Source organism: Equus asinus, chromosome 25 (genome assembly GCF_041296235.1).
Source record: "Equus asinus isolate D_3611 breed Donkey chromosome 25, EquAss-T2T_v2, whole genome shotgun sequence".
Taxonomy (NCBI): Eukaryota; Metazoa; Chordata; class Mammalia; order Perissodactyla; family Equidae; genus Equus; species Equus asinus.
In genome coordinates, this window is record NC_091814.1 from 37,601,537 (window position 1) to 37,627,069 (window position 25,533).

A 25,533-nucleotide genomic window follows, 5' to 3' on the forward strand; every position below is an offset into this window, starting at 1 on the left:
AATAGGTATAACATCAGCTTATTTGACCAATAAACATAGAACAAAGGCTGCATGTCTGCATCAGACCCAATGTTGATAACTTTAAGGACATGCCTATTTTAATCAAACCAACAAACTTAAACAAGCTTTTATTTACCAAAGATTATTTCGTGTCATGTTAACTTGAAAGACATTTGGATTAGTTGCATTTAGAAAAAAAAATTGTAAGCACTTACTTTAACTCAATTGAATAATGTTCTCTAGAAATTATGCCATCCAGAGGTAAAAATATCACACACACATAACATACATATAGACACACATACATGGAGACTCCAGTTTTTTTTTTTTTTTTGAGGAAGATCAGCCCTTAGCTAACTGCTGCCAATCCTCCTCTTTTCTCTGAGGAAGACTGGCCCTGAGCTAACATCCGTGCCCATCTTCCTCTACTTTATATGTCGGACACCTACCACAGCATGGCATGCCAAATGGTGCCATGTCCACACCTGGGATTCGAACCGGTGAACCCTGGACTGCTGAAGTGGAACTTGCAAACTTAACCACTGCGCCACGGGGCTGGACCCCCCACAGCTATTGTTTTAAAATTACTGCCATGAATCGAGTACAGTAATGTGAGGCTCCCAAAATATGAATCCAAATTTTGTTTTAAGCTTTTTTTTCTTTTTTACTAATATTGTGGAGAATACACTCAAGATGCTAGATTTTTGGTGAGGGTGCTCTTATGGCCATTTTTCTGGCGTTCCCCCTTTTTTTCCATTCAGTTTTAGGAGTTAGTGGTGAGCTAGATAACAGTTCCCAAGGGGCAAGGACATAATTCTTTGTGATATAAAAGAACTGGGTGGAATCTGAACTGCCTCTAGAACTGCTTTTTTCTACAAGGATTTGTAAGTTGAGGATAGTTGCTCTACGTATCCAACCACATCACCCTAATTTGCTTTTTTCCCTCTGGGTGCTTAGTTTTATTTTAACTTAGGGAAGAAGGCCTAGAAAAAAAATCCCTATCAGGCTCTGAATATCAGCTTCTGTTTGGCTAAATTTCAGTTTGGCCAATATCAGTTTGGCCAAATTTCTGATCCTAAATTACTAAATCCTTTCAAATACCTTGTCAGGTTTCAGCCACGACAAACAGTAACTGCCTGATGGTATTGAACAGTTCCAGTGGTCTTTGGTGTAGCAGTTTCCCAGAAAATCTCTGAGTCTCCTTAACTCAGAGAGTAGATTATGGAGGTGACTGTAACGTCATGGCCTAATATATTCCTTTAAGTACTATTTACAACTTAATTTTCTACTAGCTTTTTGCAACAAAACTTGCAATAAGATTATTTTGGAATGTTGACGTTTTTGCATTTCAAGTGTACTTTTAAATGATCTTATCTAATCGGAATGTTCCTTCTAATGGCCAATGTAATTCCCCTGAGGCTGGCAGCAGCTTGGTAGGGCCCTTAGCCACAAATAGAGTGCAACCCACATTTCTGTGTGACTATCGCTGACAGCAAAATGGGGTGCAACTGCATTCAGCCCTCAGGACATGAAACAAGCTTGGTAAGATATTTTTTGCTATTCTTTGTAAATATTTACAGCCTCCAGAACCTTTAGTTTGAGCAAATATGATGGAAGGTGGCGAGCTCGATTCTTTAGAAATTTCTCTGTTGCCTGGCTCCTAAAAAGGAGCCCCACAGTGGCCACTGTAATTTCAGATTATCCTGGCTTATCTTGCCAGTCATTTACAGCTATCCTTATTTCATTAAACACTTGCAAGTTTCAACATGAAGCTGGCCAGAGTTTGGAGGTGAGACTGCCCATTCAGGAACTGGGAGGCTTTCCCACTTTTCTCTTAGTTTTGTTTTGCTATAAAGTCTGAACAATTCCTAAGGACAGTGTAGTGGGTCAGAAGTGGGCTGCTTGTGAGTGTTACTCCCTAAAGAAAGGTTGTAAACACTCTCTTACATGCCTCGGTTTCTCCCACTGGCAGCCTAAAATGGCCATGGGGGCTTGGGGCTTGGGTGACCAGCCCTCATATGAGCTTCCCCAGATGAGCCTTTAGCTAACTAACGTGAATGATAGTGGAGTTCCCTATGGGACCACTACACGCCATGAGGCATTCGATCCTCCAATGTTCCCGCTAAGGTTCTCAGTCACCTGAGAATGCCTTTCGGCCAGGAGAAGCAATGTCCCTTTTCTTTGGAGCTGAACACATTCAGTCTCTCATTTCTCTATCAAGCAGTTTGTTCAGACTTTATAAACATAATCGTTGCCAGTTTAAAGCCAAATTAAAAAGGTCAGCTTGCTCCATTCATGCCAAAGTTCCCTCTAGGCTCCCCTAGCCTGGGAAACTCCCCCTAGGTTTCTCTTTCCTAGGAATTCCCCCCCCCCGCCAGGTTCCTCTTACCTAGGGTGTGTACCAGTAACCCCTTAAGATACCTAGTCTGAAGGTTTGAAATAGTTCAGATAAACTCTGGACTATCAAGTTAAAATAAGGAGCTCTGGGTTTCAGGAGAACTCACCAGGGTCACCTGAAGAATGCAGTGATCCAGGGGGGCTCAATGGGCCCCTATTGGTACCAAATACTGGTTCAGTGTAGATTCCAGGTGGTCTCTGGTGGGTTCCTCTGAAATCCTGCTGTGACTATGCCAAGCAATGTCGATGCAAAATAACCAATAACCATCCTATAGATAAGAGAAATACAGTGATATTACTTGAGCCAGAATGAGGATTATAACCTGGGAAGGCTTTAGAAAGCATTCCAGAGAAGCATGGTTTTCTGTACAGTCTTATATCTTTTTAGAACAAAGAACATACATTGCATACACCCAGAATACATTTTCATCACATTTCAAAGGGGTGTTCAGTTGCAAATTAGCAGGTCAACATGACTGTGATGTCAGGAAAGGGACTAATCAGGGAGTTACCAACAGGGCATAGGAAGGGAAGTCTGCATTCTTATCATAAAGAGAGTGCATTCTTCACTTTAGTGGTTGAAGCAGATGTACAGTGTTTGTTTGATAGGCCATAAGTCAGGCTTTTAGTTCAAGCTGAATCAGTTTTGAACCCGAATAGTTACCCCATATACCTCAATATGTGAAAATCTCTTGTCAGTGTTGATGCATGCCAAGAGCTGATGGTCTCTGCTAAATGTAAAGGAAATGAGCCCTGAGAATCCCTCCTGGACCCCACCCCCTACCCTGGGGGGGGGGGGTCCCTGCTTGGTGATGTTATTTTTCTTTAGACTCAAGTGATCCAAGCTGCCACCTTTCTGGTGGGCTGTTTTAGCCTCCTGGAGCAGCAGGCAACTGTTTGTACCAGAGAAGCCTGTTTGTGAATTCGTGTGCACTATTTTGCCCAAGACATTTGCAAGATGAGATATATTCATTTTCCACAAATGAAATTGTTGCAGAACCAGAAGTGGGTTTTCTCACCTGTCATGCACCCAGCAAGCCAGTCTCTGACACGGGGTGTAGTGGAAGAAAGTAGGAATTTCCTTGCAAAGTGCTGCGCAAGGAGAAGAGGCAGCTGATGCTGTAATCCCAAACTCCCTGAAAAGCTACAAGCAAGGGGTTTTATTTGGAGTTTTAGGTAGGGGAGGGGAGCATCTATGTGGCCTTGGGGGCTGAAGTCTTAAGAGTCCTCTGCACAGGAGTGACTGTCTTTCATATTTCTTCACGGGTCACATGTGCAAATTGGAGGGGGCTCTATGTGTTGCATGTGTAACGTCTAACATTACAATCAGTCATTTTACTTTCTCAATGCTCCTGCAAGATGCTTAGTCAGGCAGGGGTGGGAGGGAGGCTGTCAGGAAGCTGCTCTCTTATCAGTGTCCTCCTGTTGTTGTGCAAAACAAGCTCAGAAACTTGGTTACTTTGTTTCCCACATCAACCTTGTGGGTACAGGCTCAGTTTCACCCTAATCCAGGGAAATTTTAACCCTTTCATTCTTGGTTTCAAAATGACTCATTTTTGACCATTTTGCAAACACAAGATTTTGCTCCTTGTTCTCAGGGAGCATGTGTCTGCTTTTCACTCCATTCTCAGGGAGGATCCAGAGGCCCCCAACTTTCAGTCTTCTAATGATTTTTTTAGGGGGATACCACGGGAAGAGAAGAGGTTTGTGGAGTTTGGAGTTTGAAAAGAATGGATAGCTGAATCGAGGGCCCAGAAAGAGCGCTGATACTATATTTAAGGTGCAAGGACTTTCTGCAGGGTAAAAACATTATCTTTTTTTTTCCTCCTGGCTCTCATCAACCCCTTGAAATGAACTCAGCCATGTTCACTAATATAAATAATGTTGACACAAATAATCCATAATCAATCTAAAAATCAGAATTGGGGTGAGTTTATTATAAGTGAGGTCTGAGGACTATAACTCAGAGCCTTTCTTCCCCAACAAAGGAAGAGCACCAAAATGTGGGGTGTACAGAGTGGTTATATACCATCTTGGCACAAAGAGCATACATCACATGTGACAGGAGTATCTCTTTGACTACTGTCATGAGATGCTCAGCTGGCACCACGGATTGGTGGTCACAAGGTCTGCACAGCAGGTCAGTAATTAATCCTTAGTTTCCAGGGACAGATGCTTATCCTTAAAAAGATGTTGATATGGGGGAAGCTACATCTCTACCTTTATGGGCATCGTTCTTGTCTTTGGGACATAGCAAATGTTTAAAGCAGATGTACAATGCATGCTCAACAGGCCATGTCAGGCCCTTTTGGAAGAACAAGCTCACACCGAATTAGTTTTACACTCAATGGCTTCCTCATATACTTCAATATATCCTGTTGTTTTTCATTTATTTACCAATAAGTATCTCTTAATCAGTGTTCACTGTGGGTCACGGCCTCACCTGATCTGCACAACCAACCCTACCCCTTCAAGAGAGCTGTTATTACACCCATTTTTTCAGTTCTGGGAAATCGAGGCTGGGAAATATTAAACAGCTTGCCTAGGATGATGTGGCTTTCAAGGGTAGAGCCAGGAGATCCACAGCAAAGCCTTTCCAAGTCAGAATTGCCCATTGAGCCTATTGAAAATACAGATTTCCAGACCTCAACTTTATCATGTCTGACCTGGGCAGGTCCGAGCCAGGCCTCGGAATCTGAATTTTTAACAACAATTCTAACTGACAGCCTGAACATATGGCCTCTCTGTGTCCAGTTTTAGGCTATGCCAACTTCACAAGTGTGAGGCGATCGATCCTCAGAAAAACGTTGAATGAAGCTGTTCCTCAAAGGTCGCCTCCCCTGTGCAAGATTCTGAAATGTTGAACTGGCATTTTCCAAAGGCAGCCGCAAGTGGCACAGGGCCAGGAGCAGTCAGTTAAATCCGAAGACTCTTTCTTTGCGGAGCATGGGAGCTTCTTCTGGAGAAGGTGGGCTCAGTTACAAATGTTTTCTTAATTGGAACCGAGATGTGTAAGTGAAAGCAATTAGTCAAAATTAATTAATTTTTCCTGTGAACATCTCCCCTCTCTTGGCACCGAGGCAAGACGGCCTTTGTAATTAACCAGGCCTTTTTTTCCCCAAACACAAAATGAGAAAGTGCAGTTTATTTTGTGTGCAAAGAGGTATGAAAATGTCTGCTGAAGGTGGCAGACAAAGCTGGGAACGCTTGCTGTGCTGGGCAAAGAGAGCTGAACTCTCAGCCTCCAGGACGGAATGGGAGCTGGCCCCAAGTCAGATTTGGCCTGGGGGACTTCCCCTGCAGGTGTGTCCGGAGGTGATGGATTAAGGGCTGAGAAGATGGCCTCGGGAGGCGAGCAAACATTTCTTAGCACCAGGAAATGGAAGGGGTAGAGGCACTGGGGCCAGCTAATTCTGAATTCAAATCCTTTCTCCTCATCTTACCTTCTGTGTCACCATGGACCAGACACTGAATTCTCCAAACCTCAGATCTCACACTCAATAGACAGTCTTTATTGAGCACCTACTGCATGCGTGTTTTTGAGCTAACCACCAAGGGCATGAAGACCAATGAGATACAGTGAATATTTGCCCCACAACAAAATGGGAGCAAAGATCTCAGCCTCACAGCCAATGGACCTATTAAATGAGGCTGTAGATGAGACAGTGTGTGACATGTAATAGCATTCAATTAACATCCACTTCGTTCTTTCCTTTCTCCTCTCTCCACCACAGCCTCTGGAGACTCACCTCCTTGGAATCCTGAGGGAGGGCTGGAGGTAAGCCCATGTTTGCTTGAGAAGGAAGTGCTAGCTCTAGCTTGGGCAATATTCCATTTTGCTCTCTTCCATCCCCCCTTCTCTCCCCTGGGATTCTGATTCAAGTTTCATGGGACTTCTTGCCTTTCAGAGCCTGTCTTTTATGTTTCCATCTCCTTGGCTCTCTGTGCTGCATCCAGAGCAATTTCCTCAGAATGATCTTTCAGTTCACTAATATTCCCTTCAGCTGTGTCAAGTCTGCTATGTGGACATCCATTGTGGGCTGAGGCTCTTGGATGGGGTCCATATGGGTTCAGCCTGATTCTAGAAGCACTGCTAGTCCTCTCTTCACACAGAAAGTAGAAATATCTTACAGGATCCAGATTCAAGTCACCGGGCCAAGAACCATCTGGCTGGATATTTTAGAAAATCCTCTGGTGACTGTCTAGAAGATGGGCCAGAAATATTCGGGGGGGGGGGGTATCAATGCAATGCTGGCCCTATAGAATGAGTCAAGAAGTGTTCTTTTTTCCTGAATTTTTTGGAGGAGTTTGAGAAGGATTGACGTTAGTTCTTCTTTAAATGGTTGGTAGAATTCACCAGTAAAGCCGTCAGGTCCAGAGCTTTTTTTGTCAAGAGGTATTTGATTACTGACTCAATCTCCTTACTAGTTACAAGTCTATTCATATTTTCTGTTTCTTTGTGATTTAGTCTTGGTAGGATTTGTATTTCTAGAAGTTTGTCCATTTCATCTAGGTTATCCAATTTGTTAAGAGTACAATTGTTCATAGTACTCTTTAATAGTTATTTTTATTTCTGTAGAGTCAGTAGTGATGTCCCCACTTTCATTTCTGATTTTAATAATTTGAATCTTCTCTTTTTGTCTTAGTCAATCTAGCTAATGGTTTGTCAATTTTGTTAATCTTTTCGAAGAACCAACTTTTGGTTTTGCTGATTTTCTCTGTTGTTTTTCTGTTCTCTATTTTATTTGTCTCTGCTCTAATCTTTATTATTTCTTTCCTTCTTCTAGCTTTGGGTTTAGTTTGTTCTTTTTCTACTTCCTTGAGTTGCATAAAGTTAGGTTGTTGGTTTGAGATCTTTCTTGTTTTTTAATGTAAGTGTTTATAGCTATAAATTCGCCCTTAGCGCTGCTTTGTTTCCCAGAAGTTTTGATACATTGAGTTTCATTTTCCTTCATCTCTAAAGTATTTTATAATTTCCCTTGTGATTTCTTCTTTGACACATTGGTTTTTTAAGAGCATATTGTTTAATTTCCACATATTTGTGAATTTTCCACTTTTGTTCCTGTTTCTGCTTTCTAACTTCATCCCATTGTGGTTGAAAACTTTGTATGATATCTATCTTTTAAAATCTATTGAGACTTAAATTGTGGCCTAAGCTATGGTCTATCCTGTAGAATGTCCCATGTCCACTTGAGAAGAATGTGTATTCTGTTGTTGGACAGTGTCCTGTGTATGTCTGTTAGATCTAGTTGGTTTATTGTGTTGTTCAAGCCCTCTGTTTCCTCATTTATGTTCTGCCTAGTTGTTGTATCCATTATTGAGAACGGGGTAGTGAATGCTCCAACTAATATGTAGAATGATCTATTTCTCCCTTCAGTTCTGTCAATTCTTGCTTCATACATTTTGATGGTCTGTCATTAATTGTGTAAACATTTATTATTGTTATATCTTCTTGCTGTATTGAACCTCTTATTAATATATAATGTCCTTCTTTGTCTCACAAAGTTTTTTATTTAAAGTCTATTTCATCTCATATTCGTATAGGAACCCCAGCTCTCTTTTGGTTACTATTTGCATGGACTATCTTTTTCTATCCTTTCATGTTCAACTTTTTTGTGTCATTGGATCTAAAGTGAGTCTTTTGTGGACAGCAAACAGTTGAATAATGTTTTTCTATCCGTTCTGCCAATCTGTCTTCTCATGGGAGAGTTTAATGCATTTATCTTTAAAGTAGTTACTGATAAGGAGGGACTTATCTCTGTCATTTTGCTGTTTGTTTTCTATATGCCTTCTAGCTTTTTTGTCATTCCTGTGTGACTGTCTTCTTTAACATTTAGTTGATTTTTGGTAGTGAAACATTTTAATTACCTTTTAATTTTCTTTTGAGTATATTCTATAGCTTTTTTTCTTTGTGGTTACCATGGGATTACACTTATCCTAAAGTTATAACACTCGAATGTCAATTTATGCTGGCTTAACTTCAGTAACATACAGAAACTCGGCTCCTATACAGCTCTAATTCCACCCCATTTCAGTTATTAATGTCGCAAAATTACATCTTTAGGAATTGTGTGTCCAAAAACATATACTAACAGTTGGGTTTTTAAAAGATATTTGAGACTCTTAATGTAGAAAACAAAAAGTGGAGCCACAAACCAAATTTGCCATAGTACTAGCTTTTATAGTCATCCACATACTCACTTTGACCAGAGACCTTTATTTCTTCATAAGGTGTCACGTTACTATCCAGCATCCTTTCGTTTCAACCTGAAGGACTCTCTTTGTTGGAGGGCAGGTCTAGTGTAGAGAACTCTCTGAGCCTTGAATTATATGGGAATGTCTTAATTTCTCCCTCAGTTTTGGAGCACAGTTTTGCCAGAGCTAGGATTCTTAGTTGGATTCTTTTTTCCTTCAGCACTTTGAACACATCAACCCATGCCATCTGGCCTCCATGTTTTCTGATAAGAAATCTGCTCATGAGCTTACTGGGGAAAATACGATGAAAGCTCTTTCTCTCAGCTTTATAAATGTTAATGATGTCCCTTCTTATGACTTATGCAACAGAACATTTTCCTGTAGTATTATACTATCGGTTAAGTCGTAATGTCATTTTGAGTCTAATCAGAGTTTAAGGAAAAGGAATCAAATATTTTAAGTGTAGACATTATGAAGTCATTAAAAGCCAAAAATTATTACAGATTTTTAAATTGGAAATGAAAAGGCCACTGAAACATCCTGCAGATTTTGATTTCTAATACAGTGAATATCACTCTCTAATATCCCACATAAATGTAAAACTCTTTGGGTCCTTTTTTTAAGAGTAAAGGGCTCTTGAGACCAAAAAGTGGTTTATCCGCAGCCATAATTGGTCTATTTCTTGCTCTGAGCTCATAAGGAGCCACTGTAATGGGATTACAAATATCTCTATATAAGTCTCTAGCCAGGCCTAGGTTTTTGGTACTTATAGCCCAAGAAGCTTATTTTTGGTGACCTGAGGACTCAGCTCACAGTTAGCTTGTTTTCTCCTCCTCACCCCATTTTGTTTATTTTTTCTCTACTGTTTTTTATTCTTCTTTATTTTCTTTTTTGTTTTTCTTTGTTCTTTTCTCATTTTTTCTTTGTTTTTTGGTTCTTTCAAAAATTTTTCTTTTTATTGCAGTAACATTGAATTAAAACATTATGTAACTTTCAGGTGTACATCATAATATATTTAGAATTCTGTGTAGACTACATCATGTTCACCACCCAACGACTAATTACAATTCATCACCACATGCATGTTCCTAATCACCCCTTTCACTGTCCTCACTTCCCTCTTCCCCTCTGGTAACCACCAATCCAACCTCTGTTGCTATGTGTTTGTTTGTCGTTGTTCTTATCTTCTACTTATGAGTGAGATCATACGGTATTTGAGATTCTCCCTCTGACTTATTTCACTTAGTATAATACCCTCAAGGTCCATCAATGTTGCCACAAGTGGCCGGATTTCATCATTTCTTATGGCTGAATAGTATTCCATTATGTATATATGCCACATCTTCTTTATCCATTCATCCCTTGATGGGCACCTAGGTTGCTTCCAAGTCTTGGCTATTGTGAATAATGCCGCAATGAACATAGGGGTGCATGTATCTTTATGCATTTGTTTTTTCAAGTTCTTTGGGTAAATACCCAGCAGTGGAATAGCTGGATCATATGGTAGATCTATTCTTAATTTTCTGAGGAAACTCCCTTCTGTTTTCCATAGCGGCTGCACCAGTTTGTGTTTTCTTGTTTTTTTCTCATTTTTTAAAATTTTTTTATTTAGTATTGTTAGTACAGTTGATATAGTTACTATTGTTGGTCTAGTCAGTATAGTTAGCATATTTAGTATTGTTAGCATTGTTTATTAGCATAGTAAGCATACATGGCATTGTTAGTATCATTAATCAGTATTAGTTAGCATACTATAGTTTTTTTTGTTAGCATAGTTAAGTAAGCGTAGTTAGCATCATTAACTAGTATTATCAGTTAGTTTAGTTAGCAGGTCACCATGCTTCCAGGACTCGCGGCCGCCTCTGCCAACAGGCAGACCAGTAGTAACAGTTATGAGCTCCTCCAGACCATTGGTGAAGGCACCTTCTCCAAGGTGAAGTTAGCCTGGTACATCCCAACTGGGACAGAGGTAGCCATGAAAGTCCTTCAGAAGATTGAACAGAGCTTCTCCAGAACCAAGAAACTTCTCCATGAAGCCCACAGCCTGCGGGCCTTGAATCACTCAAACATCATAAAGCTGTCTGAGGTGATTGACACCAAGGAAACATTATTCCTCATTACTCAGTATGTCAGCGGAAAGACGTGTTCGACTACTTAATAAAGCACACAGCTGCATGACGGAGCAGGAGGCCCCGAGGCCAGTTCCGGCAGCTTGACTTGGCTTTCCAGTACTGGCACCACAAAGGCATCGTCCACAGGGACCTGAAGCTGGAGCACCTGCTGGTCGATGCAGAGCTGAATGTGAAACTGTCCAACTTTGGCCTGAGCAGCGTGTTCCTCGGCTGGAAGCTGAGTAGGCACTGCGGTACCCCATGACTCTGCCCAGAGATGCTCTGATGCCAAGACTATGCCGGCCCTGGCAGCCGTGGGAGCCCTGGGAGTTATCCTTTACATTCTGCTCATGGAGGCCCTGCCTTTACTGGGAGAAGACTTCTCTATGGTGGGAAGGCGGGTACTGAAAGGGCAATACCAGCTTCCTATGTTCTCGTCCTTTAAATGCAGAAACCTCTTGAAAAAACTGACGACCCTCGACACCAGCAAGAGAAAAACTCTCAAAGCTATTATGAAGGACCCATGGGTGAATATGGGCCAAAAGAAACTCAAGCCTTACAGACAGCTGCCCCGTGACAACAGGAATCCCTAGGTGACACAGGTGATGATGAACATGGGCTTTGAGCGGGATAAGATCCAGGATTCCTTAACAAGGAGGAGATTTCACAGTGTTATGGGCACGTACCTGATCCTGAGCACCAAGAAACCCAAGGTGGAGGGCCACACTGTCACCGTAAGGTCCTCCGCTTCCAGTGACCCCAAGACCTGCAGTTCTTCCCCAACCCATGAGGTGCAGCCGAAGGTCTCTGCACTCCCAGAAAATGCAATAAAATCAAGCCCGCCTGCCTCCACAAGGCAGAAAATGAGCAGCCTACTTGGGAGCCTACCACTCCACCACCCAGGCTGGAGTCGAGGACCACCACTGCCAGCTCAATCCCCCAGCGTGGCCCTGGGGCCTTTGCCTCCACCCACAGCACCAGTAACAGTAGTGGAGCCCCAGAGGGTACCTGCAATGGAAACTCTCTGCATACTGGGCAGCCTGATAGGACCACCCCAGTCTCTCCTTTTGGCCCCAGCCAGGGCCAAAGGGAGCTACAGGGAGATTCTTAAACTTGATAAAATGCTTCTGTTGTCCGCACAGCAAGAACCAGCATGGCAAACGCAACAGAGTGAAGCCAATTTAATCTCATGGCAGGGTTCAAATCAAAGATCGTGGGGAGGTCAAGCCGCACCCCTGCATTTTAAGTGGAGATAAAGATGCCGAGCACCAGAGAGCCTGGTAATGTGGTGTGGAGGTTGGCCAGAGGCGGGACGCATTCAGCTGTGAATTGGAGCAGTGCAAGAAGTACATACCTGTATGTGCACACACTTTGGGGAGAGAAGATTTGGCCCACTGGATGACGGAGCTGGGCAAACTGCTGCCAGGTTCTCCCCACGGGACTCAAATCAGAATGGTATCTGGCACCCCCACGGCCTTCAGAAGCATCGTATCCAAAATACTTGGTGAACTTAGAGGATGGCCTGGAGGCACCTGGGGGACACGAGGAGAGGCCACACTCGCTGCAGGTGTGCTCCTCGGCTCCTACCTGAGTGAAACTTCAGAGACTGGACTGTTTGTTCTGGGGCACTTCTTCCCTCCCCTGTCCTCTCTGTCTCTTCTTCCATGTTTGTGGGGAAGAGGGATGGGTCTTGTAAAGCCCTTGGCTTTGCAAGTCTTGTAATAAACTTGATGCTCCAGAAAGATGTATCACAGATACACTGCTTTGCATCCTTCCTGCACAGCATTGGGGCTGTGTGTGCTCCAGTCTGAGAAGCGTGTAGTGATGTAGTACTTGGAGCTAATCAGAACATCTAAATGGAAAAATGACTTAGAAGTATCATGGTAACTCTCAACAGCAACGAAAGTGGTTCTGAAGGGAAAAGGCTGGGAACCATAGTGTAGGGCAGAAAGGCAGAAGCTGTATACTAACATTGCCTAACATTTTCAGAAGGACCACGGGAAACTTGTGAGCCTGTGGCCTTTGTTACTACAACCAAGAGGTCTATAATAGGATAACCAAGCCCCGTGAGCCAGCCTGTGTGGGGAGTCAGAGAAGTGGCACAGGCGTGGGCCCCCAAAATGGCCTCAGGTCACTTCCATGTGCTGCTGAGTTTTATGACTGTAACGCAGGAATTGGGCCTGTCCACTGTGATGATTTCTCCTTTTTATGACAGTGGCACAGAGAAGTCTCTCCAAGAGTCCTGACCGAAGTATGAGCTGTTCAGCCAGCTCCAGGTTCCAGGGGAGCTCCCCGGGAAACCAGACATCCTGGGGGCTCCAGAGTGAGGATTTGTGACAGCAGCCCAGAGGGATAGAGGGGATGGCGGAAAGGTGGCTATTAAAAGGCAAGTTCCAGGTGCCCAGAGATTTCCCTGGTATTACCATTTTAGGCAGTGAATTTGTCATTCCAGGTATCTATCAGGGAGCTTCCACATGGGCTCCTAAGAAGCCCGAGGAATGTCCAGGAAGCTGCTGGCTGCTTCTCGCAAGGCTGGGTTGCACTGTGTGCAGAGTCTTTCAACAAGCTCTTGAGATTGCCCAGGGACGGGCCCAGCATCTGACCGGTCAGAGAAGATTTTCCTTCACCACTGACAGCACGGCCAGGGAAGTAAGAAGAGGGCTGGGGACGGGCTGGGAGTCTTGTCGCTCCCCTTCAGTCCCCCATTTTGGTTTTCTTTACGCTAAACAGCCCAATGTGTGGTCAACCAGTGTTGCTCTCCTTGGAATCCGTCCACGGCTCTCATTCCCTTCAGGGCAAGTCCCAGCTCCTTAGTAGGCTTTCAGGACCCTCTGTGACCTGTCCCCCCCCAGACCTTTTCACCACCACCCCTCCTTGCACTTTGCTCACACTGAATTGTTCAGTTTCCCACAGATACTCTTCCGTGAGGTTTACTCTCTGGGAAACCCACATGCCGGGCACTTGGCCAAACTCCTTCGGGCTCCCCGAGATGAATCAGACACAGATCCTGCCCGAAGAGCATGGTCCAGCTGGGAAGACCAGACAGGGACCTAACTAGAGTAGAGTCACCTGTTCACACAGGTAGAAAGGAAGGACAGTCACAGCACAGCACACGCTCACCTGCTGCTGGCAGTATCAGGACAGTGTCTTGAGGGAGGTGGCATCTGGCAGAGCCCTGATGCATGGCTCTGACCACAAGAAATGGAGAGGCGGCATTCTAAACAGAAGGAAGCTGCAGTGCTAGGCACATACAAGACAGAGGTGGGGAGCAAGGCTGGAGGGTGGAGGGTTGGACCAGTACCCCTGGTTTCTTGGACCACTTCCCACTGGTGCATTTTGGTCTGTGTCTTCAAACTTAAATATCCCCCAGCTCATGACCAGGAAATCGGTCAGCTCCCATAATAGAGCACTGCTAATGAGATTTTCTCCTCTTCTGTGAGCTTTGGCGTTGGCTGGCTGGCCAGCGGCTGCCTCTCATCTCCCTTATTAGTCCAAGCTCAGTTCCACAGGAAGGGCTTTGGGTTTTGTTCTAAGGAGCAGGGTATCCAGGAGCAGGGAGTGACATGACTGACTTCCATTGGAGAAGATGCTTCTGGCTGCATGTGCACAGTGGGCTCTGGGTGGGAGACAACCTCAGAGTCGGAATGGAGCCCCAGCAGTGAATTGCCAGCAAATCTAATGAAAAGCATCCACCAGCCCATGATTATCAGTTGGTTCCTGAATTGCGAACTGCTTAATGCAATTTGTCTGATGGACAGTTTTTCATAAAACATGAACTCGAGGTAGGCAGTAGTCGGGCGGTAGGAGGAAACATTAAGAGGGGTGTGGCAGAGAGGTCCACGTGCCTCCCAATAGCATTGTCCACTTCTCAGAGCAACTGAACACCTGACTTCTAGCTGGGCATGTGGCCACCCAAGACTACAGAGCTCCCAGCCACCTCTGCAGCTAGGCTGGGTGTGTAACCTAGCTCTCCCTCCAGGATGGGAAGGGAAGCAATTTGTGTGGCTTCTAGGATATTTCCTAGGAGAGAGAAGCAGGCCCTTCTTTCTCATTCTCCCTCTGTCCTGCTGCCAGGAGCATGAGCTCTGAGGCTGGAGCTCTGTCCTGACCCACACTGATGAGGACAACTCCTCTGGGATGACAGGACAACAGGGAGAGGAGCCTCCTGGAACAGCCCTGCCAGACTAGCCCTGGACTGTCTGCCTCCAGACTGAGCACGGGAGAGATGCCAACTTCTATGCCCCACTCTCCTGTGGGGGCCCTTTGTTACAGCGGCTGAACCTTATCCTAACCAGGACAGCAGTCTTGAGGGGACTTTCTGTGTGGTTCCCTTGGGTTAGGCTGCTCCCAGGGCCACAGCTGTCTGAAATGTTCAGCCCTTCTTTCCATGGGGTGACAGCGAAGCTGAGCTCCAACCCACTCCCCTCTCCAGATGCTTCCCTGGAAATCTCATGCGTGAAGGTCGATGCCCCCAAGTAAATAAGTCTGGAGCTGGTATCTCCCAGGGCATCGTCTTGTTCTGTCCTCCCATACCGTGCACCCCCACTCTCTCCCAAAGATGCACCTTGTTCTGAAATAAGCTGGGCTGACTCTTTCCCAGAATTTCTGCAGATTTTCATTAAATAGCTCAGGGAACAGGCCATCTCACACACGATGTAACTTGATTATTGCCAGAAAGATGAGTTTGGAACTGAGAAGTTCCCTGCTAAGCCGACAAGTTTAAAAGCTGAATTTGAAAAACCAACCAAATTTCAGTCGCAGTGGGAGGGCTGAGACTGGGAGTCATCAAGGTTTGGCCTGAGCTCTCAGTCTGGGGAGACAGATACTTGGGACTTCCCAGCGGCCTGGTCTTGTCTGTGTAATTTCTGATATGCCTTCCACTCTTCTGGGGCCTCCAATTTTACAGGGGAAAGAAACTCTAATGGGTACTAAAATATTAAACTTGTTGAAGATACTGGAAAAGGCTACATAGTTCACTTGTTCTTTGTTTGTTTACACAGTGTCTTGTAGGGCTGGTTTAAAATAGAATGTATTAATGGAAAATTGGAGGTTCAGTAAGGCCACCAGATCAGGAGACGACGCCATTGAAAAAATAGTTTGTTACTCACAGTTCCCAGAGGGAGGGGCATGCCACACCGTGCAGGGTCCCATGGGGAAGTGCCAGGGTGGTCAGCAGGCAGAGGGAGCAGGGGACCTGTGGGCAGGAGCCTTTACTGTGTTTTCTGCAGGAAGGAACCGCGAGGCAGGGTGAGCAGGCTTAGGACTGCCTGGTCTGAATAATTTCACAGGCTCTGGGGTATAGGGACTGTCCCAGTTGTCTGGTACCTTCCCTGGGTGATAAGGGCAGGGGGACAGGGACCTGTGTATGAGTGTCCAATAGATGAGGTGGTTGGGATGTGGACGAACACTAGATTTGTTCATTTGTATTTGAAAAGTGGGCCCAAGAAGGAGGATTCTTCCTAGGGATGGGGGAAGGGGACAAGGGAGGCAGGAGGCTGAGTCGAGGGGATTCAGAACAAGGAGTGTCCCACATATGCACACAGGACAGATATTAAAGCATCAGGTTTACAGAAGCTAGAAACATGGTCCAGACAAGGGCTCAGCTCAAATGTCACCTCCTCCGGGGAGCCTTCCCTGCCTACTCCATCTACAGTGACAGCCTCCCCACTCCAGTCTCCCTACCATCACCCACTTCATTCCCCTCACAGCGTTCAGGGCCTGACCCCCTGCTCAGCACCCCAACCTGACTCTCCTCACCCTGGAGAAGTCCTCACGGGGGCCCCCAGGCCCTGCACCATCTGGGCCTCCAGCTCTCTCATCTCCTCTCACAACTGTCGCTCCACCCCCGGCCTTCTGATCCCAAAGCCCTGCTTTTCCTCTGTAGCACTCCTACCTTCTAGAACCTGCTGTGCTCTGCTCATTCTTTGTCGGCCTCTGCGAAGCCTGCTCCTCAGGGGCAGCAGAGTTTGTCTCCTTCACTGCCGTTGTGCCTCCAGCCTAAGGCAGGGCCGGGCACAGAGCGGGTCTCCATAAACAGCGAATGAGCCAACAGCGCTTAGCACTCCCGAACGTGCTTGTTTGTGGTCAGCAGAGTTCACTCACCCAGCACACATCACTCAGTCCCTACTGCTCGCTGGGCCCACTCCAGGTACCGGGCACAGCTGTGAGTGAAGCAGGCGGAAGTCTCCATTCTCATACAGCTGCCAGCCTAGTGGAGGAGACAGAAAAAATAAGTAAAATATAAACAAGGTCAGGCTGTCCATATGTACCATGCAGAAAAAGAAAGTCAGGAAGGATGTTGGAGAAAATTCCCGAAGGTGTTTAGAGAGCAAGCAATGCAGAAGATAGAGTGTTCCAGGCTGTGAGACCAGCAAGTGCAAAGGCCCTGAGGCCACACTGGGCTGCATGTTTGAAAGTCTTAGTTATTAGCATGGATTCTTAGTTGCATCATGAGTCTGTATTTCAGTTTTCTTTGTAATCCTTAGTTTCACATTACTAGCTAATTAACCTGAGTTCAGCAAATTCTATTCCAGTGATTTAAAGTAGAGATGGGCACATTTGGGTCAAGTCAGTAGGAGTTTATCAAATGGCCTCCCTGGGCCAGGCTGTGTTAGGCACGAGGAGGCTGTGAAATCAACAGGACAGTCTCCACCTTGAAGACCCCTATTAATGAATGTCCTTGATGTCCTCCAGCCCCTTCCACTGCCCCATCTCATCTGAGTCTCAAGCTCCAACCCCAACCCTCTGTCGCACCTTCACCCCCATGTCCAGCTCCTCCTAGATTTCTCTGTCTGGGTGTCTCCTGAGCTTCCCGAAGCCAGCGTGTCCCAAATGGAGTTCAGCCCTTACCCCGCCATTGCCTCCTCTCCATGAAGTCCCTCTTGGTGAGGGAGCCACCCCCAGTGGGATCCTCCACCCCTGGGCAGGGATCTTCCCTACCCCACCACCCTAGTTGCACCCCACCCCCTGGATCCACCGGCTGGGGGCCTTCGTGATCCTCTCGCTCCCATTTTCAGCCTTGGGATGCACACTGACCTCCCTTTCTTCACAAACCCCTAAGATGCTGGGGTTTGTGAAAATGACAAAACCGGGGCTGAGAATGGTTATGAGGTCAGCGTTTGGTCACCCCCTCTTCCTGCTGCACGGTGAATGTCCACGGGTCCACTTTCTGCCCAGCTAGCCTGTGTTCACCTCATCTCTCCATCCCCAGTAACCACCCAACAAAGGAGGTATGAGAATTGACAAATAAAAATGGCAAGCAATAGGATATATTGGAGTATATGAGGAAGCCATTTGGTATAAACCTAATTTGACCTGACTTTGTTTTTTCCAAAAGGGCCTGACTGTGACCGTTGAGCATGCATTGTATATACATTCCCTATGGCAAGAACAAAGGCCCTTGAGATAAAGGTGCAACTTCCCTCCCCCTCCCACATTGGCATTTCCTTAAAGATTAAGCATCTTTCCTTAGGCTGGGAACTGATCGCTGCACTCACCTTTGACCACCCAGCTCACCTGTGACCACTCAGCTGGAGACAACAGACTGCTACCCTGCTGTGTTCACTGAGACAGAAGACCTACCTGCTGTTTCCATCAATCGCTGTGCCGACAGAGCAGCTCGCAACTATTGTAAAAGGGACATTTCAATCGTATGTGAAACATCCTCTTTGGGGGTGTATAACCACTCTGTGCACCCCACTTCTTTGGTGCCCTTTCTTCCTTCAGGAAGAAAGGCCCCAGGCCATGGTCCTCAGATTTCAGCTCAGAATAAACTCACCCAAATTTTCAATTATAGATTGGTTATGGATTATTTTCGTCGACAGAATTCCTGAATGAATTAGTGTGTGAAAGCAGACTCAGACCCTGTGCCCCACCTTGGACTTTCCTGGCTGCAGACAGTACTGGGATGCTGAGTGCCCTCAGACTGTCCTGGAGGTGCAGTGCATGTCCATCACTTCGCCCCCCACCCAGCATGGCAGAGGGTGTGCAGGCTCAGGGCCAGAGGCCCTGGAGTAACCCCTGGAGGAGACGCCAGAAAGGCAGGGGAGAGGCACCGAGGCCTCAGGAAGTGGGGCAGCCTCGCCAATTTCAGAGCAGCCAAGGCATGTGAATGACCCGGGAGGGGCAGAGGGCGGAGTCCAGCCCTGGCATCACCCACTGTCGGGCAGCGGGGAGAATGGGGACAAGCCCTGCCCCTGCCGGGTCTCCTCCTTATCCAGCAAAGGGGAGAGGAAGACAGAAGCCTGGTGCAGCTGACCCCCAGCACCCTATGTGCTGGCCACGGCCTCAAGGATTTTGGACATATTTGCACATTTCCTCCTCCTGGAGACCTCGGAAAGTAGCTGCTGACTCCAGCCAGCATGGACGGGAGAACTGAGCACGGAGCACTCGGTGACTCAGCCCGGGATGGAGCCAGGACTCAGCCGCTGGAGCTGTGCTCTGTCCCAGCTGGAGCAGCCTCCGGGCCCTGTGGACAGGCGTGAATGGCTGCCCCACAGGCACACAGGGAATGTCTCTGTCTTCCCTTTGAAGACAGGAAAGGCTCCCAGTGCTAATACCCAGCACCCCACTGAGGGACACGGACCTGTGGGATCCCACTGGCTCCTGGGAAAGTGGAGAGGGCATTGGCCTGGGCATTAGATCTGCGTCGGACCCCAACTCTGCCCCTATGCTGTGTGACCTGGAAGATTTTCCGGGCCTCTCTGTGCCCAGCTTTCCAGACCTGACTCCTAGGGTTCTGTGTTTGGCACACAGGAGACCCTCACTCAAAGGGCAAAAGCCAGTCTTCCCAGAAGGACCTTCTCTTACGTGCTTAACAGCACAGCATGTCTGCCCATGTCACCTAGAGCTGCTCCTTGAGCAGGGCAGCAAGTGTAACCCAACAGGTCCTCTGGTCCCCTGCCGGAGCCCATTCCCTTGTCGTCAGTGACAGTGAGGAGGGGCAGGTCACAGCATCCCAGGAAGTCTGCACTGAGCTTCTGCGACTTGGCGGAATTCCCTGCTCCATACAACTTGGTTTCCAGGTCGTTCCAACAAGCGACAGAGCCCCTGCGTCTGATGCAGAGAGCAGAGGTCGAGAGCCTGGACTGCCCACTGTCGAGGCTGCTTTGGCACAGTTGTGACAGAGACCACAAGTCCCTCGAAGCCTAAAGTATTTATTCCCTGGCCCTTTATGGAAACAGTGTGCCAGCCCTGCCCCAGAAGACAGTCCTTACAATGGCACCGACAGCGTGCCTGGGAGCAGCGCTCAGCCCAGCCGCTCCCAAGCCCTGCCTGCACCTCATTTAATCCCCACCCCCAGGAGGGAGAGACTCCAAGATGCCCATTTTACAGATGAGAAAGCTGAGGCCCATTTTGCCTTAGTAACTAAGCAAGTGGCGGAGCCAGCTTTGTACCCCAGTGTCCTGATTTAAGAACCTCTCATCCCCTGCGCTCTGGACGGCGGGTCCAGGCACACGGGACGCTTGGCTTCCACACTGACGGCCGCGCTCCAGGGCCCACCATCGCAGAGGTGCCTGGGTTAACACGTGTAATCCACTTTCTCTGATGCTGCTGGGCCCGTGGCCCCCCTCCCTGCTGCCTGACCCACCCCGTACTGAGGCTTCATAGGTCAGTCATCACCAGCCGCCCTGCCAGGTGGGCAGACCCCTCCCCACCTCCTCCTTCTAAATCCTTAGCTCCTAAGTCTGCAGAGCTGCAGTGAAGGGCCGGGTGCCCCCCCCCCCCCCCCCCCGGTGGAGGCAGCGACGACACAGGGAGGGGGGAGGATGAGAGCGCCTCTTATACTGAAGTTGACTCGTGAAAGGGACAGTGTTTATGTCCAGGATGGGACTCAATGTGAAGCTAAGAACTTGGTCCCAGAGAGAAATAAAAGCTGAGAGGCTGAGGACTACGAGGGAACAGGGCAAGGGGCTTGGCTATTGGGTTGTAAAGGTGCAATTTAATGAAAGAAATCAGCCTCCTGGATGATTGCCCTCTTCCAGCCTCCGTTTTCTCCTCTGTAAGCTGGGACACAGTTGCCCTCACCCTCAGCGGTGGGGGCATCCTGTGTAAGTTACAACACCTGTGTGTGTTTTTTGGGGGGCCCGGGGCAGAGGGGAGAGGTGAGGTTGGGCATCACAGCTGTGACAGCCTGGCTGTCTAAAGGACGGGGCTGCATGTGCTCGTTCTCATATCCAGAAACGAGTCTCTGCCATCAGCAAATTCATGAATTAAGGTCATGTTTACTCTCTCTCATCAGTTATAATCATCTGTTGGAACAGACTGGGGTTTATTAGCAACATTATTGCTGGTCACAGAATGGCTCTGCTCAGTTCCTGAAGTCCAGGGGCCTCTGCACACCTGCGGTTACCATCTGTGCTTATGCTCGCTCTCTGCTCAGCTTCTCTCAGGAGCTCGCTATTGTCCAGGGCCTGCCTCGCTCCAGGCATGAAACATAATAGGAGGCTCTGCCCACTGTTCCCCACCCGTGCTGTGCTCCTGCGGAATGAACCATAGTAACCGGCCCGCCCATCTCCTGCACTCTGCGCCTCCGTGCCTCTGCACATCTACGCCTCTGCATCTCTGCAAGTCTGCACCTCTGCTCTCTGCCTCTCTGCACCTCTGCGCCTCTGCATCTCTGCGCCTCTGCACCTGTGAATCTCTGCACATCTGCACCTCTGTGCCTCTGCATCTCTGCACCTCTGCTCTCTGCCCCTCTGCACCTCTGTGCCTCTGCACCTCTGCTCTCTGCATCTCTGCTCTCTGCACATGCTGCTTCTCCTGCTCTTCTGTTCCCTTGTATTGAAACCTCAGCTCTTTTGTCCATTTCTCCTTTATGGCAGGATTGAGTTGGTTGCTCCCACAGCAGCCTCTGCCCACCCTGCCTTCTTCTCATGGATGCTCATTTTGGAGGAATCACGGTTGGTCCAAGCCAGTCAGGCAATTGCTCACCCCCTTCCCCCACTTTTGGTGATTGGTCAGTGCAAGGACTTGTTCTGGCCAACAAGATAGTAGAGGAAGTCTATGGGGGCTTCTGTGAGAGATTTTCCTTCTGGTAAAGAAAAAGATAGGCAGGGAGGAAGATGTCCCATTGCTTCCAGCTTGAGCACTGACTATGCAGATATGATGGCTGGCGTGGAGGCAGCCACACTGCAATCATGAAAGAGTGACACTAACATTCTGTTAATGGTAAGATAGAGAGGGGGTGACTTCTGAGTCACTGATGATATTGTTGGGCCACCAGATCATCTCTGGACTTCCCATCTCTCACATCATCTTTGAACGTTAAACATTAGGTGCCTTTGTAATTTAAGCCACTCTTAGTAGAGTTTTCTGTTACTTCAGCCAAGCACATAACTAACTGGTACAGCCTTCAAGTCTCAGTTAAAACTCCTCTGTCCTTAGCTAGTTCCCCGGCAGACGTGGGTCTCTGCCCCTGACACCCTCTTCACCCATGAAAACAGCCCCTGAGCTGTGGTTCTCTGTCTGCCTGACTGGCTCATCCGTGTTTAGTTTGTGAACAGCTCTGGGGCCAGCCTCTGCCCTTTCTTCTCTGTGTACCCTGAGCCTGCACACAATGGGCCCTCAGACACCGCAGGGAACTCGCCCCCCACCCGCCACAGCCAGAAGCCCTCAGCTCTCAAGGAGCCTTTGGGGTCACTTTGGCCCAAGCATTGCATCCAGCCCTGGGGGCCTCAACAGCCTCTTCAGCTGGTGTGTGAGGTCCCTGGCAAGCAGCACCTCCCAGCTGGCAGCTCTCACCTCCCAGGGGTCCTCCAGTGCTGAGCTGTCAACGGATTGTCAGCCTGGTCTCTCCCATGATGGCCCTGGGAGGCCGTGATGCAAAGAAAGGAGGCCATGAGCTGTGTTTCAGGGAGACATGGAAACGGCAGTGATGGACACAACCCGTTCCAGAAGGAGCGAGGTTCTCTGCATATTCTGAAAAGACCTCTAGTGTGCCAATGGGGAAAGGGTCCCCCAAGGCCCAAAGGAAGGTGTCCCCAGGGACGGTGGGTGGCAGAGGCTCCTGGCCTCCCCTGTGGCAGCTCTAGACACTGGCCCTTGTGGTCACATGAGCATGACTCTGCCAAGCAAAGCAAGAGAAAGGGATGTGGGGCCAGGGGAGCTGGGCGGGTGGTGGTGCCGGCCAGCAGAGGTCCCCTCTCTCCCTTCTGTGCGGATGGCCTCTGGCACTCTCCTGACGGCCACATGCAGTTCCCATGGCTTGGGCACTCCCTGCATGCGGCCGCGTGTGGCGCTGGGTGGCTGAGCCCCTATCACGTGGACAAGCCACATCGTGCAGCTTCCCAGAGTGCAAGCAGCAAATCTGGGTTTGCTGCCTATCTCCACACGTCCTTGCTACAGCCAGTTACCTCCCTTCTCTGAGCCTCAATCTTGTCCTCCAAAATGAGGATTAATTTGGAAAACATGGGTAGCCCAGCCTGTAGCAGGCCCCCAACAGATATTGCTTGAGTCCGTTTGGATCTTCAGGCTAGACTAGAGTTTTACAGTATTATCTGGAAGTTCTTCCTTGAAGCTAGCCTAAATCCTAAATACTCCTGCTGTTCCAGGTGCTCCATTTACCCAGCTGGAAGAAACAGTCAGAATTTTTTTTTTTTCTTTTGGTGAGGAAGATTGGCCCTGAGCTAACACCTGTGCCAATTTTCCTCTATTTTGTATGTGGGACACTGCCACAGCATGGCTTGATGAGTGGTGTGTGGGTCTGCAACCGGGAGCTGAACCTCTGAACCCCAGGCCACTGAAGAGGAGTGCCCATACTTAACCACTATGTCACTAAGCCAGCCCCCAGAATTTTTTTGATAGCCAGTAACGGAAAACCCAAAGTGGCTTAAACAAGCAACAAAGCAGGAGAGAATGATTTATGTAACTACGAAGTCTAAAGGCAGATAGCTTTAGGCAAGGCTGTACCTGGGTGCTTGATGCCATCAGCAGGAATCTTCTCTCCCAGCCTCTGGGCTTGGCTTACTCCCCTCTGTGCTGCTATCCTACTCAGGTGGGCTTTCTGTTTATGAAAGCAAAATGGCCACCACCGGTCACAGGCCAGTCCCATGGCCCCTCAGCAGCCCAACAGAAATAGAATTTCTCTTCCCCCAGGGTTCCAACCCTAACTGCTCCCTGTTCTCCAGGTGGGGGATGGAGCAGGGCCAAGGGTTCAACTGCCACACTCTCTGTACCTGGTTTCCTGGGGTGAGCCTGCTGTATGGGCTTCCACACCCCATTGTTTCCTCTCTACAAGGGATTCATGGCCGCACTTCTTCCCTCCTCTGCCTCATTTCTAAGCCCCACTTCCCTTGTATCAATGAGGAGTGGGACTTCCTATTGGAAGTCAGGATTTGGGGTCCACTCTCAGCTTCATGGCCTGCTTTTGGTGTCCCGTTATAATCATTTATTCAGTCCACAAATGTCCACTGAGCGCCTACTGTATGCTACTCTGAGTTTTCAGATCCTAGTTGTTCCATATAGAGGGCATCACCCAGGAGCCTTCCAAAGGAAATGAGTTTTGTCCAAAAGCTAGCTTCCAGACTCTCTCTGCCACCAACTGTGTGGCCTGTGTGTCCCCTCTCTGGCCTTCTGCTTTCTTTTTTTTTGTTTTGTTTTGTTTTCCCTAGGAAGATTAGCCCTGAGCTAACTACCGCCAGTCCTCCTCTTTTTTGCTGAGGAAGACTGGCCCTGAGCCAACACCCGTGCCCATCTTCCTCTACTTTGTATGTGGGACGCCTACCACAGCATGGCATGCCAAGCGGTGCCATGTCCACACCCGGGATCCAAACCCGCGAATCCCGGGCCACCAAGAAGCGGAACGTGCGCACTTAACCGCTGCGCCACCGGGCCGGCCCCATGGCCTTCTGCTTTCTTATCTGCAAAGCCGGGCGCTGGGGAAAATGAGGTCCTGGACCCCCCTCAGCTCTGACACACTGTGGTTCAGTCTTAGAGCATGTCTCCAGCTGTGAGGCAGCCCATGAGCATCATGCACAGTGACCACAATGCTCCAAATGCTGGGCTGTGATGAGTCTACAGTCACACAGTTGCACATCGAAATCCTCCCCCTTCGGGCTGTCGAGGGCACCCACGGCGGAGGAGGATCTGGGGCTTTCTAGGCCTGTGAGGACTCTGGGCTCTGAGTTCCTGTGAGCTTGCCCAGTCCTGCTGCTGTGACAGAAAATCTCTTCTGGGGTGTTGGGGACTCCTAAGCCCGCCCACCACAGATAGTCAAGCTGTGGACTCTGAAAGGGAAGGGCAGGGAGGCCATGGCTGATCCCAGGACTGCAGGAAAAGTAGAAAACTGAAACATCTTGCAATGCCAGAAAGTAGGAGGTGCTCTAAGAAATGATGGGGGTGCATGTAAGGCCACGGGAACTATCTGGAAGGACTCCTGATGGCCAAATCTGGAAAAGTTTGAACAATAAAATAAATAATGATCTAATAGGTCACGACCCACTTAATAAAACAAGAATTCATAAGTCCTTTCTGAATAAATAGGAAAACTCTTCCTTTTAGTAGACTTCCAACTAATAGATGGAGAAGGAGAGAAGAAATCGAAAATCCCTACTTGCCAAGTATCACCATAATAATTGTTTTAAGCAGAGATCACCAAGAAATGCTAACGTGAGTGGATGAAAGTATAACGAGAAACAGAATATGTAGTCAAATTATCTCCTCACAAGATATTAATTTGTTTGTCACTCCTTACTCCAACAGTGAGAAACCTGACTTTCATTATCCACCATACATTTACTTATTTGCTTAGTTCTAGAGCACACATAAAGTAGTTTCAAAAGCTAACCCGTATCCTCACGAAAAACAAATCAATTGAATATTATATTTGTGA

At 47.7% G+C, this 25,533-nt stretch overlaps 1 long non-coding RNA gene across 3 annotated transcripts; it reads left to right on the plus strand.

The window, feature by feature from the left end:
• Positions 1-1,397: 1,397 nt before the first annotated feature.
• Positions 1,398-20,666, plus strand: LOC106848627 (uncharacterized). Of its 3 annotated transcripts, XR_011498278.1 has the most exons (6): positions 1,406-1,542; positions 5,152-5,365; positions 6,132-6,175; positions 13,156-13,352; positions 18,040-18,113; positions 18,214-18,496. It is a non-coding gene; the product is annotated as an uncharacterized lncRNA (long non-coding RNA). The 3 variants fall into 3 exon arrangements; XR_011498277.1 differs by lacking the exon at positions 18,040-18,113 and having other exon boundaries at positions 1,398-1,542; positions 18,175-20,666; XR_011498279.1 differs by lacking the exon at positions 18,040-18,113 and having other exon boundaries at positions 18,214-18,493.
• The last annotated feature ends 4,867 nt before the right edge of the window (positions 20,667-25,533 follow it).